Source organism: Myotis brandtii, unplaced genomic scaffold (genome assembly GCF_000412655.1).
Source record: "Myotis brandtii unplaced genomic scaffold, ASM41265v1 scaffold96, whole genome shotgun sequence".
Taxonomy (NCBI): Eukaryota; Metazoa; Chordata; class Mammalia; order Chiroptera; family Vespertilionidae; genus Myotis; species Myotis brandtii.
The window spans coordinates 329,263-347,270 of record NW_005371972.1 but is presented as its reverse complement, the minus strand read 5'-3'; the positions used below and the strand labels follow the sequence as shown (position 1 = coordinate 347,270).

The 18,008-nt window shown below is 52.4% G+C and overlaps 1 protein-coding gene across 1 annotated transcript in view; it reads right to left on the bottom strand.

The window, feature by feature from the left end:
- LOC102249322 (kazrin) overlaps positions 1 to 18,008 on the bottom strand; it is a 328,747-nt gene that overhangs the window by 244,785 nt on the left and 65,954 nt on the right. The window lies entirely within an intron of this gene.

Genomic DNA, 18,008 nt, shown 5'->3' with positions numbered 1-18,008 from the left:
TTTTTTGGGGGAAATCCAATGTTTTGTATACTTAAAAAAAATACCAAACAAGAATTCATAGGATTCACCAGGTCGTTCTGTGCGCTGCCCTCATGGTGTTTGATGGTTTGAGGGCACTGGGTTTGCAGGAGAAACACTGTCACTGTGCAAACAGTGGCTGGGAGCACAACCTCTGGGCCAGGCGCCCGGGTCTGAATATGCCTGCCACCACTTAGCAGCTGGGTGACTCTGGACAGGAAGCTTCAGCGATCTGCACCTAGCAGGGCTGCTGTTGGGATTCAACACGTCCATCTAGGTCTGAGGCTCTCAAACCTCAGTGGAATCAAGGTCACCTGGAGGGCAGGTTTCTGACTCAGCAGGTCTGGGCGGGGCCTGAGATCTGCATTTGCCATCAGCTCCCAGGTGAGGCCTCTGCTGCTGGTCTGGAGGCCTCACTGTGGGAACTGCAACCATGGCAATAGTTACAGCGGGGGCCGACCACAGGCATTGTTGCTACCTAAGTGTGCATTGTTCTGTGTTGTTCTGCAGGGGCACTGTGATCCTGGCAGGCTCACAGCTGCTTCCCGCCTCTCCCCCCCCGCCCCCCACACACTTTTCCAACGAGTATTTATTCTGAGTGAAGTCATGATTCAGAATTCCAGGGTAGGGTCTGGCCATTGTGACTCAGTGGTTGAGCGTGGACCTATGAACCAGGAGGTCGAGGTTTGATTCCCAGTCTATTGGGGCACATGCCTGGGTTGTGGGCTCGATCTCCCATGGGGGGCATGCAGGAGGCAGTTAATCGATGATTCTCTCTCATCACTGATGTTTTTTTATCTCTCTCTCCCTTTCCTCTCTGAAATCAATGAAAATATATTTTAAAAAAGAATTCCAGAGTAGGGATCACTCTGTACCCAGGTCCCCTGACACCAGCCTGGGAGGAGGACAGAGGACAGGAGAGGTGGGTGGAGCCCGTCTAGATCTTCCCGGGAACATGTCTCCTGCCCAGTGGCCGTCCGGCAGTTCTGATGCAGCCCGCATGGACCCCACATGTGCTCTGGTTCCCCTGGTGGCTTTGCAGGGTGTACATTGCCACTTCCAAGCACCAGCTGTCCCTGCCCAGCTGGGAGCTGCTTCCTCGGGAGGCCCAGCCACCTCCACAAGGGCCGGTCACAGCCCTTCCCGAGGTGGCCTCATCCAGGGCACCCGCCATCGGAAGCATCCCGCACAAAGCCGGTGGCAGGTGTGGTGACACTGGCATTCGGAATGTGCCCCTGTCCCTGCCCCGCCTGCCTGACTGCTCAGACTATCACCGCAAACACAGACACGGGGTGGTCCGGAGCAGGACAGGGTCCAGTGCCCCAAAGACACGCCGTGCGGATCTGTTCATCGGCTCTGGACCTGCTCCACGCCCTCGCTCAGCGAGGAGTCCCTAGGGCCTTGCTGCTCAGTGGCCCAGGACCAGAAACAGTAGAATGGCCAGAAACTGTGAGAAATGCAGCTTTTCGGCCGCTCCAGACCTGCTGAGTCAGGGTCTACATTTTAACAAGATCCCCAGGTGGTCAGTGTGCCCATTACAGCTTGGAAAGTGCTGAGCCAGGCCCTGACCTGTAGCTCAGTTGGTTAGAGCATCGTCCTTATGCCAAGGTTGTGGGTTCGATCCCTGGTCAGGGCACATACAAGAAGCAACTAATGAATGCATAAATAAGTGGAACAACAAATCACTGTTTCTCTCTCTCTAAAAATATCAATTTAAAATAAAAGAAGAAAAGTACTGAGGGATACACTGGACAAGGCAATAATGAAGAAGTGGGACTTGAATCCTGACTCCCTAATGGTGATTAGTGTGAGTAATCGAAATCTCTGAGCCTCAGTCTCCTCATCTGCAAAATGGGGACAGTATAACACAGCTGTTATGAGACTTCCTTCATTCCTGAGTGCACCCTACGTACGTGTCAGGCACTGAGATACAGTAGGGCAAGCAGAAAAGATTGCCCTGCCCGCTTGCAACTTACGGGGAAACATTGAAGAATTACACAAGCAAGTGACAGTTCCCAGTTGAGGTCAATGCCACAAAGGAGAAATACGGAGAGCCACGGGGCCTGGGGCAGCGGGGCCTGATGAAATGATGCCCACATGGACACACAATGAGGTGCAGGGGCAGGTGAGGAGGCAGACGAATGTTTCTGATTGGTGAATACACTGGGAATGAAAGCACCTGGCACACAGCACGTGCCCAGCAAGGAAGGGAGAGAGTGTGTAGTCATTATCTATAGCTGTGTAACAAATGACGTCCAAACTGCTCCGTATTTACAGTAAAAAAAAAAAAAAGTATTTTTTGGAACCATCTCCTATGTGCCTTGTACTTACAGGGACTCAATAAATACTTTTTCGAATTCGTTTTTCCGTGTCCTCAGGCTTCTTGGTCCTTTCCTGACTCCCAACTCACACTTGGGATGCTGGGGGGTTGAGGCAACAGCACCGACTGCTCCCAAACTTGACATGGGAGGTGGAAATTGATGAAGCAAAGTGAGGAAGGACAGGAGGGAGTTTGTGGAGTAATTGAAAAGCTAGATAGAGCATGGAAGAATTGTCAACAGAAAGGCGATTCCACCGCAGACCACAGAAGCTAACGGGCCATGCAGGGAGGGGACGAGGAGAGGGATCCAGGGGACCTGGCAGGGAAACGGATTCGTCTTAATGGAACATTTCGGTTCTGGAGACAAATGGGAACAGCAAGTAGAAAATAACGGCTCGAGCAATAAATTAGTGGAAATGTCATCCAGGCACAAAACGGGGAAGAAGGGACCAGAAGGGCAGTTAGCTTAACTTTTTTAGATTAATTGTGAGCAGCCAATAATATGACTCATCTAAGCTTTTCCGCATCATCTACTTAGGTTGGTGATTATTGTTTGCGTCTATGGAATTAGGGCCACAAGAAGGTGGTTTAGAGAGAGCCCACTGAGGTGGGGACCACAGTCTCAGGCCCCCACAGCACATCTGTGCCCTGGGGTGAGGCAGTGCCACTGGTCACTGTGCAGGCAGAAGATGAAAAAAATATCTTCTCCACCCCTTGCTTTGTGGCTGATTCATTGCCAATTCCAAAAAATTTACTTTCCCCCCTGTTTTTAAAAAAATATATTTTTATTTATTTCAGAAGGGAAGGGAGAGGGAGAGAGAGATAGAAACATCAATGATGAAAGAGATTCATCGCTGCCTCCTGCACGCCCACCACTGGGGATTGAGCCCTGAACCTGGGCATGTGCCCTGACCGGGAATCGAACCATGACTTCTGGGTTCGTAGGTCTTGTTCACTGGCCAGCCTTTGTTTGTTTGGTTTTTAATTTAAAAAATTGGTTGGGGGATTTTAAAAGTACGTAAAAAATAAATAGGAAAATAATTGTGCATATTCTCACCACCCAGAATTAATCACTCTTAACTTCTTGTGCTGTGTGCTTTCTTTCTTCAGAGTTTTTGTGTTAAGAAAAAACTCCTTTTCTTGGTAAAAATGAAATTGGGATGGGGCGTTAAAAATGAACCACGCTCCCTTTAGAGAAATCAATGAACACAGAAAATTGCAAAGACGAAAGTGTGAGGATTTGCACCCTATCTGGTGGGTGTCATGGCAAACATCTCTCTACGCTCATGGGTGCCTAGAAACTTCACAAGGGCAGGGGTCCCGTCTGTTCCCATCACATCTGGATTCCCAGTGCCTAGAACAGTGCCTGGCAGATAGGAGGCGCCCAGTCGAGCCAGCACCCCGGGCATGTGCCCGGACCTGGAATCGAAACGTGACTCCTGGTTCATAGGTCGACGCTCAAGCACTGAGCCATTCCAGCTGGGCCACCTAGTTTCTTTTAATAACAACAGCATGCTTGCTCTTCAGCAAGGATACAATTTTATTTTACAAAAATGGATCTCCCCCCTCCCCCTAGACAAGGGCATAGCCACTTGCCGTGACTCCTGGTTCACAGGTCGACGCTCAAGCACTGAGCCATTCCAGCTGGGCCACCTAGTTTCTTTTAATAACAACAGCATGCTTGCTCTTCAGCAAGGATACAATTTTATTTTACAAAAATGGATCCCCTCCCAGACAAGGGCATAGCCACTTGCTTATTTTAAACTGAAGTCTGTTTCCTGGTCACCTCTGCGTGCCCATGTAAATCAAAATCCTCCCCATTTTTCACAACCTCACACTATTCCAGAGTTTGTATTTTACTACTTATTTATCCGGGGCAACCTGCTGATGGGCTGACAGACCATTAGGATTTCCATGTATCTTACAATCACCGACACTGCGGCCGGGGGCAGTCTCCCCTCAGACCTCTGCAGAACCTGCTTCGTGGCTCTTAAATCCCAGAAATGTGTGGAAACCTGAGCAGACAGCAGCAAGGGGCCTTTCAGAAAGGCTGGGCTGATTTGCACTCTCACCGTCAGAATAGAAATGCCATCATTGAGGTAGATTCCCAACCACACCCGACCTCGGGGACGGACAAGGCTGTGGTCAAGCCTTTGGCCAAGTCACAGCTGCACGAAGCTTCGTGCTTCCCCACCACAGGCCCCACTGTCTAGGTTTCCTCGGAAAACTAGACAGCCCCACGTCGTAAGAAGCGCCTGCCTCGCCCGGCCGGGTCTGCTCAGCGGTTGAGCATCGACCCATGAACCAGAAGGTCAGGGTTTGAATCTGGGTCAGGGCACATGCCCAGGTTGCGGGCCCCACCCCCAGTAGGCAACACGAATATCGTCAGCGGCCACCCAGAACGGGGAAGGTCACGCGATGGTGAGTAGGCCGGAGGGTCTCCGAAGCCACTCACGCGCCCGGAGACAGCAAAAATACAAACACCTTCAAAAATGAAGACGAGGCAGCAAGAGAAAAGAGGACAGGTTCCCGACGCCGGTTGAAGGACAGTCTGTGAAAATGATAAGAAGAGCAAAGAGGGAAAATGGAAAGGGAGATTGCATGGGAAGTTAAGCAAAGAAAAATGTTGCCGGAACGCAAAGCAGAAAAGGTCAGCCAAGGAAGATGGTTTTGTCAGAGCGAATGAGCAAAAGTAATTTACTGGCTGTGCAGGGAGAAGCCCTGAATTAAATTTATTCCTGGCCTCGATGATGAGGGTGGTTTCAGAAGGAGACGAGAATGTTTTGGAGCAAGAGAGAGAAAAATATATGGAAAGGAATCAGAGTCACCGTGACATTGGCCCACGAAGAAAGACGGATTAGGGACATCGGAGGACAGCTCAGACGGAAACAGTGCGGCCACCAGGACCTGCCCCAGGGCCGAGGAGTCTCACAGGAGCGAGAGGGAAACGCAATCTTTCTTGTCCCCAAGTTACAGCTGCATCAGGCAGGCGCTGAGGGTGCCAGGTCACAAAAAGGGCCGTCTTCCCGTGGACCCTCATGTCCTGTTGAGGGGTGGCACAGAAACAGAATCCAAACCCTGGACTCTGCCCGTCACTTACTGTCTGGGTGGCTCAAGACATGCCCCTTGAACTCCCTGAGCTTCAGTTGCCTCATCTGCCCGTGGCGGGAGGGTGGACTGCTGACCCTCCGAGTCTCTTGCTCTTCCTCTTGTCCACTCTGGCCCCTCTGACCGCCTTGTTGCTTCTCAAACATGCCCCAGGGCCTTTGCACTGGCCGTTCCCCCGACAGGAATGCCTTTCCCAGCACCTGCGTGGCTCTCTCCCCTCTTTCTCATCTTTGCTCATTGGTCACCTTTTCCGAGAGGCCCACCCTGACCACTCTTTTAAAAACTGTACCCCGCCCCCATCTTCCCTCCATGCTTTTTCTGCATAGTGCTTCTAACACACCACTGGATATGACCTACTAGTACTTATGCACTTTATTGCTGAAATTCTCCCTCTAGCATCTAAGCCCCACAAGGACAGGGCCTTTTGCCTGGTATATTCTCTGCCACATCTCCAACATCTAGCACAGACACCTGCCCCATACTAGGCACTCAGCATATTATTTACTGACTAAGGTAATGGATCTTTAAATTAATAATAATAAATAATAATAATAATAATGAGAATTATTTCATTAATTCAACCAAGATTTATTTCTCATCTACTAGGTTGTATGCTGGACATAATCTGGGGCCAGCAAGTGGCCAGACACGTAATAGCATATGATGTGCAAAGCTGAGTGTGGGTTAATCGCATGGTTATTAGGAGCAGATGGTGGCAATCGTCCCAGGTCCCCGCTCCTGGACACCAAGGCTGAAATCTTAATGTCATAGACATCCTACGTCTAGACTCCCTGCCTTCTCCTCTGAGCCCTGCTGACCACACACCCTCCTCACAGGCACACCTGGGAATGCCCTGCTCTCCCAGAGCCTCCTAAGATAAAGGCAGAAAGGAAAGGGTGGAGGCTTGGCGATTTAGGAGTTAAATTAACCCCCTGATCTGTGGCCTCCTCCAGTGCCTCTGCAGCCTGCAGGCCCAGGGGCACCCTCGTGAGGCCACGGTCCCCCTGCAGGGAAGGTCCCCCTTCACTTCCGGTTTGCGCTAACCCTCCCACAGCTTGGAAACCCAGGGAGCAGAGAGCCAGTATTTAACGCCAGCTAAGCGGCAGCACCGCATGCAAACAATGTTAGGGACTGAAAGGGAGAATCACGTATCATTCAGGGAAAATTAGTCTTGCAAGAGCCCACATTTGCGAAAATTGCCAGCAATTCTCCTCTTTGTATTACAAAGAGGATATTGTGATCCACTGAAACCCGCCACACAAAAAGGGAAAGTCCCCCAGGGATGCTGGCACTTCGGTCCATGTCATTGAAAAGCAGAGGACTGAGGGGCCATACAGAATACCAAGGGGAGCTGTGCGGGCACACTGCCCACACGAACTGAAGGCGAACCTGGTGGCAGCCTAGACCAGGGGAGGAGGCACGTAAGGGGAATGAGCAACATTTTCTCAACAAAGAAACCGAATCAACCATTAGGAGTGGTGATGTGAGCAGCTGGGAGAGAACATAAAACATCGAAAATGAGTCGGACATGATGCCGACTCCCTGGGGATCTGCTCCTTTGTGCTCCACTCGAGCGTGGTGGCCAGCGGCGAATGCCACCGGCCTTCAGCGCTGTCCCCCGAATTGCCACAGGTGACAGGGCCCAGGCTTGGCCGAGGGGCTCCCTGTCTCAATGGCTGCAGCCCCGGCCTCTGACCTGAGGGGCTGGAGGCCCAGATGGTGCGTGTATCCTGAACCAAGCAGCGGGCTGAGAGCAGTAGGCGAGGGGACAGCAGCCAGGTGTGCCTGCTAGAGGAGGGGAGTGTGTGCAGTGGAAGGGCATCCACTCTGTGGTCAAAGGCAGGGTGGGAGCCCTCGTTGGGCCGAGTTCAAAGTGGCCCTTGGATCCCACAGGGTAAAACAGTGTTAACCCTCCCCACCGCAGCTTCATGTCCAACCAGAACCTTAGAACCTTATTTGGAATAAGGATCTTTGCAGATATAATTAAGGTAAGGATAGAGATGAGATCATAGGGATTAGGATGGGCCCTACATCCAATGAGAGTGTCCTTATATGAGGCAGATGAGCCACCAGAAGCCAGAAGACGGGAGAAAGCTCCTCCCTCCCCCCCGAGCCTTTGGAAGGAGCGTGGCCCCACTGACACCTGGAATTGGGGTTTCTGGCCTCCAGAGCTGGGAGACAATAACGTTCTGTTGTTGGGGGCCACGCAGGCTGTGGTGGTTTCCTTCAGGCAGCCGTAGGACCTGGGGACCTCGGCAGCGTGGGAGCTGGCCCAGAGGAGGTGCTATTCTTACTTCTCCCATTTAAACTTTCACCCCCACACAGCACTTCCCTTGTAGGATGCTCGTGCCCAAGCTCATCCACTGTTAACTCAGAGGGGTCACATGCTAAGACTCCGAGTGTCCACCACAGCCAGGCCCCGTGCGCCAGGTCCAGAGCTTCCTGTGGCTGTGGGATAAGCCCACAGGCCCCGCCTTGGCCTGCGCTGCCCGCAGCTCCTGCCTCCCATCAGCTCACCGGTGGCTGCGGGACTGATCTCGCAGGTGCTGCGTGCCTTCGGATGAAGTCCCGCTCAAGGTTTCGTGCATATTGATCCGGGTCCCCGACCCAGACCCCTCCGCAAGCTCATTCCCACTCATCTTTGTCTCGGCTGACATTTCCTCCTGGGCTCCGTGGCCCCCGCTTTGTGTAAAGGGGTCTCCTTTGTGGCTCTCCTCCAACTCCTCACAAAGTCGTTATCTCTGTATCTGTTTTTCAAAGTCCCCGGGAGAATGTCTGATCCATGAGAACACAGATGGTGTCTTTCTTACTCATCGCCACCTCCCTAGCGTCGCCTACTTTCTGGAAAGTGTTTGTGCTTAGGGTAAATGTTTGTTGAATGAATGAATGACTGAGCGAGTGAAGGATTAAAGAGATGAATGAGATAACGCTGGATTCAACGATTCTATCTCCACTGAATGGAGGAAGGACGGCTATGAGACAACGATGCTACAAGTCAGCGTGCTCCAGGACACCAGATACATCAGACACTTGGGAGAGAGGACTAGCATCTGGCCAGGGGTCTAGGAAGCTGCCTCTCCCTCCCTGGCAGAGGGACCCGCTGGGTCTTGAGGGATGGGGCTGGAGGGCAAGGCATCCCAGGGGGAGGGAGTGGCGTGAATAAAGGCACCGAGAACAGAGAGTGCCAAATGCCTGGAGGGAACCGTGGTGACCATTTCTTCCCAGTGGCAGAGTGTCCTCTTTGGGGAAAGCGGGCAGGAAGCTGTGACTTGTGCAATGACTTTAACCAAGCGAGACAGGCCTGCAGCGGATGCAGCCTGCTTTGTGCCTGAGCGAGCTATCCGTTCAGTCCCTCGCCCTCCCCTGGGTACAATTTGCTGACCAGGAGCCCAGGGGAGAGGTTTGGGTGAACTGGGGGTAGCAGAGAGGCGGGAAGGGAAGGCCAGGCCAACACTAAATGCCAGTCCACAGCGGGCTCTGGCTGAGGCCAGAGCAGCGGCTTCAAGGAGGGGAGCAGCCGCTCGGAGTCGTGCTGCGGGAGAATTAATCCAGAGGCCGAATCCAGGATGGATTAGAGAGGAGGCTGCAGACAGGGAGGTGATTGCCAAGGTCCAGGGCAGGATTATCGGGGCCTGATTGCCGGGTGGCAGTGGGAATAGGAAAGGCCCAGAGAGATGTGAAAAGAGATTGGAAAGAGAAAAACATCTGTTCCACTGATTGCATGTCCTCGAGTGAGGAAAGAGATGAAGATGACGTGAAAGGATTCGCGCTCGGGCGACGGGGACTTGGAGAGAACGCAGTGCTGCCCGAATGAGAAATTGGCTCCTTAATTTAAACTTGCTAAGCCACGACCCCACACTTGCTCTGGGGACAGGGGATACGGGATGGGAAGTTAAGAAGCCCCTGTCAGTACACACACACAATGTTTGCACATATATTCACATATACACATTTACACATGTTTGCATGCACATATACTCAATGTACACATATATGCACATGCTCACATATAATGTTTGCACACACACGTTTGCATGCACACACACAATATTTGTGCACACACACATTTGCTCTGGGCTTCAGGAAAAGTGGTGGAGATTGGCATGTGGAAGCTACTGTCCCACTTCAATAAACCCCAGGGTCTGCTCTTAAAACACTCCTGATGGAGAAACCCAACCCTTTCATTTCAGGGAAAATGTCACTTCCTTTTATTTGCTGACCACGGCCTAATTAAAGACCTTCAGTGGAGCCCTAACCGGTTTGACTCGGTGCATAGAGCGTTGGCCTGTGGACTGAGGGTCCCAGGTTCGATTCCAGTCGAGGGCATGTACCTTGGTTGCGGGCACATCCCCAGAAGGAGGTGTGCAGGAGGCAGCTGATCGATGTTTCTCTCTCATTGATGTTTCTAACTCTCTATTCCTCTCCCTTCCTCTCTGTAAAAAAATCAATAAAATATATTTTTTTAAAAAAACCTTCAGTGGAGCCGCTGTCTCCCCGCCTCCCCTACATCCTGCCCCCCCGGGTCTTAGAACACAGTGTCCAGCTGAAGGTACAGACACTTCTGTGCACAGAGCAGGAAGGTGGGACCTTGTCTCCCACACAGCCCAGGGCTCTGTGATGGAGCTTTTTATTTTATTTTATAAAAATATGTTATTATTGATTTCAGAGAGGAAAGGAGAGAGAAGGAGAGATAAAAAAATCAATGATGAGAAAGAATCATTGATCGGCTGCCTCCATGCCCCCACCTGGGGGGGAGCTCTGCCCTTCCCGGCTGCAAACCGTCTCACCAGCTGAGTAATTTCGCCGATTCGGGGTGGGTGTTATTAGTTTCAGCTGCTTACTCCATTTGCTCCGGCTGATGGAGCTTTTTAAATGAGATGAAACTTCCATCTTCAGAAAGGCCTGTTAAATACCGACTTAACCCACAGGGAGAAGAAAATGAAGCCGCGAAACATTTAGCTCAATCAGAAAAATGGTCCTGACTGTAGATGCTGCAGAGCCTCTCAGAGTGAAGGAAAGACATCCACCTGAATCAGGCCCTTCGCGGTGACAGGGTCCTTGGAGGAAACGTCCTCTCAAGATGGGCAACATCCATTAAGATCCCCGAACACCAAGCCGCATGCGCAGCCTCGGTTTTCCCAGCGCCGGCTTCAGACGAGGCCCCTTCCGAGGAAACGCACATACCGCCTGCTTCTTTGGAAGGTAAAGTGCACAGGCCAAGAGCGTGTCCTTCCCGGCAGACGGGGGCTCTCAACAGGTGGGCCAGGGCCCTTGGCACGGAGGCTGGAGGACACCCAGAGCAACCCCTAAGCCTCCGGCCTTTCCTGCTGCTGCAGTTAGACCAGTAAAGCGGCAGAACTAACGCCAGCCTGGGCGTGGCTGAAGGGCCAGAGGGTCAGGACCTTCGGGGACCGTGGATAAAGGGCCTGCTCTGTCCACACGCCAGAACTCTCACCAGAGAGGACACAAGTCCAGGCCAGTGATGCCAGGGCTTCCTTGACCGCCTGGATGGTGAAAACCCAGTCTGGAAACTTTGCAGACAGGATCTTTATTAGTAACCTCTTTGGGCCTCAGTTTCCTCATCTGTGACATGGGGTAATGGTACTGCAGCAGAGGGGAAATTGTGAGAATTAAATGAGATGATGCAATAGCCTCTCTCCCTACAGCCTAGTGCTTGGCACATTAGAGGCACTGTATAAACACCGATGATTACTTTCACTACTGTGGCAGAGCTGAAAGAAAACACGAATTAATGAAGTGATGCATACACTTAAACGAGGGGTGGCTGGAAAGACGATAATCATTTCCTCGATTTGCATCCCAAACCCCCTTCCCAGTTCGGCTGAAGGGCCAGAGGGTCAGGACCTTCGGGGACCGTGGATAAAGGGCCTGCTCTGTCCACACGCCAGAACTCTCACCAGAGAGGACACAAGTCCAGGCCAGTGATGCCAGGGCTTCCTTGACCGCCTGGATGGTGAAAACCCAGTCTGGGAACTTTCCAGACAGGATCTTTATTAGTAACCTCTTTGGGCCTCAGTTTCCTCATCTGTGACATGGGGTAATGGTACTGCAGCAGAGGGGAAATTGTGAGAATTAAATGAAATGATGCAATAGCCTATCTCCCTACATACAGCCTAGTACTTGGCACATTAGAGGCACTGTATAAACATCGATGATTACTTACACTACTGTGGCAGAGCTGAAAGAAAACACGAATTAATGAAGTGATGCATACACTTAAACGAGGGGTGGCTGGAAAGACGATAATCATTTCCTCGATTTGCATCCCAAACCCCCTTCCCAGTTTCCAGTGCCTCCCACCTGGGCAGCACGTTCATCGCCAGCCAACCTGCTGGCTCTGAAATGTAAATCCATGTCTCCTAGGCCAGTGGTCGGCAAACTCATTAGTCAACAGAGCCAAATATCAACAGTATTTCTTCAAAATAGACTCGCCCAGGCCGAAAATCGACTTTTGCGCATGGGCCACGAAGTTTCAATCGCACTGTACGTGCGCACCCGCACGTGGTATTTTATGGAAGAGTCACACTCAAGGGGCCAAAGAGCCGCATGTGGCTCGCGAGCCGCAGTTTGCCGACCACGGTCCTAGGCCATAGCACACGCACTTGTCTCCAGAAAGCACGCAAAGCAGTAATTCAGTAAACACATCAAATACAAATGCTCTTAAAACCACATTTTGCGATAAAGCATCACAGACAGAAGCAACCCACTAAAGAAGGAAAGAACAGTCATTCCTCGGGCAAATGTCATGTCACGTGCATTGCCATGCAGGTGTGACCGTGTAGTGCCAGCCACACGCAGGACGCTCCCTCTTCTGTGTTTAATGAAACACCTGCTGATCGGTCACGAGATAACCCGTGTTTCTGTGTCCGAACACTGCTGACCAGTCACGAGATAACTCGTGTCTCTGCACTTACATTAATGTAAGTAATGTTAAAACTGCATATTGCTGTCAGACTTTAACATTACTTACATTAATGTAAGTGCAGATGCGAGTTATCTTGTGACCGGTCAGCAGGTATCAAGGGTGGGTGCGGGATTTCCAGTGGCCTGGGGCGAGTTTCTGGGCTCATTAAAGTTCCAGTCCCGACTCTGACAAGTTGAGCGACTGTGGGCATTTGCTCAAACTCCCTGAGGCTCAGTTTCCACATCTGTACAATCGGGATTCCAGCCCCATAAGGTCCAGGCCTCAGCTTAACCTCTGCCGTCTCCTCTCCTCCGTATTCCCATTCTTCCCCTCACCTCAGCTGTAACCGTCTCCAACCTCAGCACTACAATGGATATGGTGTCTTCCCTGGGGTGCCCCCCCCAACTTTGTCTTAGTAACTTCTATTTCACCTCCTCTGAGAAGCTTCCCATCACCCCCTCAAGCTGGCTGGGGTCCCCATGCTGCTCCCCTTACACCTGGGCTATGCCTCGCTACCTGTGGTCGGCAGAATCCCAGAATGGCTCACAAGCTTCCCACCCGTGTGTACACAGCTGGATCATCGGTCCCTGCCCTTGCGTGTATTTCCCACCTGCGGTTGTGGAGTGTATTTCCCACTCCACAATGTGGAGGGTTGCCTGTATGTGGAAGGGGATGGGGTGGGAGGAACAGCAGGGGTGGGGGAGGGCATGTCTGCTGGCTGAGGAGGTGGTGATGGGCAGAGGCTGAGGAGCAGGTCTCTGGGGGAGCCCCCATTGTCACAGCAGAGGTCCTGTGGGGGCGGGTCAGCCTGCTGGACGGGGGAGGGTCGGCCCTAAGATGGTGAGAGGCGTAAGGATAGGACAGCGCTTGGCACGCCGTGGGCGTTTAATGGATGATTTAGGAATTAAAAACTGAAAAGGACCAGGAAAGACAAATTGCCAAGTGATGTGGCCAAGCAAGCAAATCAATTCTGGTCGCTGAATCCTCCATCTTTCTCAAAAGTTCCTTCAACCTCAGAGTCTCTGTTTGAGGAGCAGGTGGGTCTTAGTCTTGTGCTTTGTTATTGTGGCAAAAAGGGACCTAGAGGAGGGGCCTCTGGGACCCAGCTGAGCCTGTTCTCAGCTCAGAGCATCACCGGATATTAAAGCCGAGGGTGGGGGTGCTGTGAGAATTGCCTCTCCAGCCTGTGCTTACAGCCCAATCAGCTGAAGGCCAGTGACGTCCGGGCACCGTGGGACCGACTGTCCTAGATGCCACCTAATAACTGCTCCATCAGCAATGCTTTGCACAAATGGGATGATAGGGAAGACCCAGGCAGCAGATAGCCTGGGCCGCAGCAGGTCCCAGTACCTCACGGGTCATGCCTTCCCCAGGCTGGGTTCCATGCTGTGCCTTCTCAGAGGCTCCAGAAAAATTCCCATTAAGCAACTGCTCCGCGCCAAACACTCAGGGGCCAGGCCTGTGCCGGGCAACCCTCCTGGGGCTGCAGAGAGGGAACTCGGGGTCCTGGTAAAGAGCTAGGTTTTGCAGCCGGATGGTACAGCTCTGACTCCCAGCTCCACTAGCCGTGCTCCCTGCCCATGGTAGCTTCCGTGCCTCAGTTCCTGCATCTATGAAGTGGGAATAACAACAGGACCCATGTCAGAGGACTGTTGTCAGGAATAAATGATGAGATGCATACGAAGTGCTAACTAACACAGGGTGGACTGGTCCAGAGGTTGGTGGCTCTTATTGTTATTCCTCAAGAAGCCTCTAGGGGACAGGGCACAGCATCTCAATCAAGGTAGAACAAATGTCCAAATTGTGTAAACTCTTTTCTGCGTCCATTCGGAGACCCAGTGGATGGCTTCAATACTGTCTTGTTACCCCAGAGTGAGAAAATGAAGACATATCCACCCCTTCTCTTCCTCCCGGGAGAGCACAGAGCGGGCAAGGCGTCCCTGTGCCTGGCATCCACACCTGCTGTCTCCTCAAGGACCTTCAGAGTGACTTTGGTGAGAAATTATGAGGGAGGGGGAACATGTAGCTGAGAACACGCCACCCCTGGGCCCCCAGTGGCCGTACGCCTTAATTATGCCACATGCATGATGAGAAGTTCTGGGGGGGTAGACCAGGTGGCCATGCTAACTAACATGCTGGCCACCTAGCAATGTTTTTCCTTTCCTTGAAATTCCTTTAAAATTGCTTCTCCGACACCGCCCATGAGAATTTCTGTCCCAGCTGTTCTACGGGAAAACTGACCTGGGGGAAGGATGTAAAAAAGCAGGCTGAGGGGCCTGCAGTCCGTCAAGGATGGCAGCGACACACACGGGGCCCCTGCCAATCGGGAGACAGCCATGTGCACGACACACCTGCGTAAGGTGGAGGGGAAGCTGGAAGGAAATGGAAATGAGATGGGACAAGAGGCGGGCAAGGGGTCACCTCTTCCTATGGCCTCTCTCATCCGAGCCTGGATCCTGGTGGACAGCACCTGGTGGAGGATGCTAATCTGCTTTATAAAAATTATCCTAATGTACATGTTGTAAGTTATATACCCCTGCCCAGAGGGCATGGGGGTATATCTTTTGAAAAGTCCAATAAACATATAAGGAGCCTTAACTGAAATCTCTGGCTTCTTTATGCGAACAAGACTTGTCTTTGACGCCCGCTCATGTTGCCTGGCCCCTCTGAGCTTGTGGGGGTTTCCTGGGATGAGCAGGGACAAGAATTGTCCCGAAGACTCACTCAACATGGATCTGGATCCGCGGGATCCACTTCTCAGCGCGGCTGACTCCTTGCTAAGAGGTAGTCATTGCTCTCAGTCCCTTCTCACCGGTTCCTTCCTGGCTCTGTGAGCAGGACTGTTTGGACAGGGAGTGAGGAGGTGCCAGGAGCCACCTTGGTCAGGATCTTTTCTGGGTTCTTGCTGTCCCTGTGAGTCGTACTGTTGCTTTTTTAGATGTGAGTCAGACACACGCTCAACTTCCGTCCCAGTGACATTTGCAAGCGGAGGGTGGGTGTGTGGACACATTTGGCACACCAATGTTTTTTTTCAGTTGAAATATCCGATCCTCTTAAGTAATAAGCACTTGCCTCCATCAGATACTGGGAGGTAGGAAATAAACTGGGGCCATGAGCCCAGTTTGACTATTTTCCCAGTCAGGTGAGGGCAAATTCTGAACAATTACTGGGCAAGTCCTGCCAGTCCTCATCACCCTATACTGCCGTTGTCACTGTTGATATTTCCAGCAGCACCACCCTACTACACTGGTGCTGCCAGTTAGGGCTTTCAAAGACTTTCATCATCCTAATTCCTTCCCGAGGCCCACAAGGCCTCATTGATCTGGCCTTTTTCCAGCATGACCTCCTTGCCACGCTGACCTCCTTTCTGTCCCTTGAACACACCATACTCATTCCTGCCTCAGGGCCTTTGCACTCACTGTTTCCACCATCTGGACTGTTCACTCTCCAGATCTTCGCACGGCTCACTTCAGTGAGTGCCGTGCGCCTCACACCAGCTCACGAGAGCTGTTGGTGCACGTCTCTTCCTATGACATCAGGGCAATAGCCTGAAATCAGCCATGGTGGGAATATTTACACCATGGAAATTGGCAAACTCTACAGATCGGGGCTTGCTTGTTTGTTTTTAGAGAGGGCTGTTAAACGTGCTTTTCTTTTATGAGAGGGCTGTTTACCAGCACTGGCTGGCTCCTTCTTGTCATTCCGTGGTCAGCTCAAATGGCACTTCTTCAGAGAATGCCTTGCTACTGCCAGTGTAAACAGGCTTCCCCGCCCATCACCCCTCTTTGTCTCATTGCCTGTTTTTGTTGTTGCTGTTGTCGCTTTTAACAATCTACAATTCAGTTACTTCTTTGCTGCTGTTTGGGGATGGCACACCCCTTCCCCACTGTAGGCCCTAGAGAGCAGCCAACAGCCTGTTTTTATTTTCTGCTGTATCCCCAGGCCTAGGACAGGCTCAGGCATCCCACTCAATACCTATCTGTTGAAGTGGACACAGGAGTGAGCATCAGTTCTTTCAAGCCCCCAGTTATCCGGGAAGGACCTGGGAGGGGCAAACACTCCTTCCTGGGAAAGGCGAGCCTCCGAGGTACAGGGCCCAGAGTGTTCCTGGTCCTTCCTGGGCCAACCTACAACCCCAAAGGTTGTCCTTGCCTGTAAGTCCTCCACCGAGGACAGCTCGCCCATGGTCAGCTACACTGTCACCTCCTGTTGTCCTTTGTGATTTCATGGCCCTGGGCCTGTGGGCAGGGAGTTTCCTGGGGTCTGGGTATCACTTCTGTCCTGTTAAGGAACACCCAGGAGTCATTTGCTGAGACTTCCTTTTTTGCCATGGCCAGAGGGTGGAAGAGTGGCTATAAAATCTTGCCTGTCAAGCCCTTTTGTCCCCGGTCAATCCAAATATTCTTGCCATTTGTTTACTTCAGGGAGGACTAACGGGGAGACAATGGGGTTTGCCAACTCCAGGTATCTGAGTGTTCTTTGCCATTTAATTCAGCAAACTCCGCCTGCTCCCTCTTCCGCCAGGCCCACGCTGCGTTCTGGGATCGGGGGCATAAAACAGGCCAGTCCCACGGAGGTGGCCGAGGTAGACACAGAAAGGATTCTGACACGGGGCAGCTCATGCTGAACGGTACCACTCACAGACATCCTCCTCAGTTCCACAGGGGACACTGGGTCCCTGGGGAGAAGATGGCATTAGACGGGGCCCTGCCAGATGAGCCTGAAGCCCACGTGGGTGGGACAGTGAAGTTACTTCCGTGTGCCCTGGGGCAGCCTCAAGGCAGCAAGCCCCAAGCCTGGGGCCGCCAGCAGCCACCTTGTGGCTCACGGCCCAGGGCCAGACAGGATGAAGGAGGTCTCAGCAGATGTCTGGATGCACCGGTGACATCAGGACCAGGTGCTCCGCCTCCGCGCCAACCCCAGGCCCCAATCCCTGGGCACTTCATACGCCTCCCCGCCCACCTGCACTGACCGATGGCACATTGCCACCGCTCTGGCCCAGTGGGGCTCGAAGCTGAATGTGAAGCAGAATGCTTTACAAGAGAATCTGTGAAACGTGCAGAAGGAATGCAGCTGCTTTTGTGGACTGAGGGTCAGGCCTGTTCCGTAGGCATCAGGAGCCACTGCCTTTGGGAAGGAGCCTGAGGAACAGACACAGGGGAAGCTCAGGAGCCTGGCCTCTCACTTCAGAGAAGGGGTCTGGGGCTCTCTGGCAACTCGACCTCAGTGGCCCCCTTTCCACTTCTGACGGCTCCGTGCTCTGGGAAGCAGGTCCTCTGGTGAGAACCACAGAGGCATCGGGTGTGAGACAAGATGAGGGCGGAAGGGAAGGCAGGTGAAAGCCAGGGCCCGGGACGCAGGGACCATCACAAGGCGTTGCTGCGACCCCAGGACCATTGGCTCAATACAGGAAAACTTGACATTTTGGAGTCTAGAGTGGGGGTCCCCTTTATCAAAAAAGACCTTGGCCGCTGGGCCCCTTTCCACCAGCGCTCCTGTCAGTGGCTGAGCTGTCGGATGGACCATTAAATTGGGGGGTGGGAGGGCCGGAGCGGGGGTTTGGATGGTGAAGCTGCGCATTAGGTAGAAGCTGCTGCCCATTTGATGCTTCCGAAGGAGGCCAGAAACCCGTGGAAG